A 452-nucleotide genomic window follows, 5' to 3' on the forward strand; every position below is an offset into this window, starting at 1 on the left:
GAAATATTTGTATAGGTGGACGAAATAGAATGAGGTGGCAGAGAGTGAGGTGGCATTCGGGGGTCTGTTTTAAATGAATGAGATTAGGCATTGAGAGGCATGGTTGAAAGGGAGAAAAGAGGAGAGGTCCACATCAGCTTTTTGGCTGATGTGGGAAATATTTGTATAGGTGGACGAAATAGAATGAAGTGTCATTTGGGGGTCTGTTTTAAATATATATAATAGATTCCACAACATCACTTATATCACTATTCAGCCCTTGTAAGAAAGTTTCATAGTAGCTTCCTTATCTTCACTAATATTGGCTCTTATTAAGCATACCTCCATTTCCTTATAATAATTATCCACACTTTTGCTACCTTGTGTGAGCCTTTGAAGCATATTGTGAAGGTCTCTATGATAATATGAAGGAATAAATCTCTTTCGCATTAACCTCTTCATATCCACCCAAC

The sequence above is a fragment of the Cicer arietinum genome, chromosome 7, assembly GCF_000331145.2.
Source record: "Cicer arietinum cultivar CDC Frontier isolate Library 1 chromosome 7, Cicar.CDCFrontier_v2.0, whole genome shotgun sequence".
Classification (NCBI taxonomy): Eukaryota; Viridiplantae; Streptophyta; class Magnoliopsida; order Fabales; family Fabaceae; genus Cicer; species Cicer arietinum.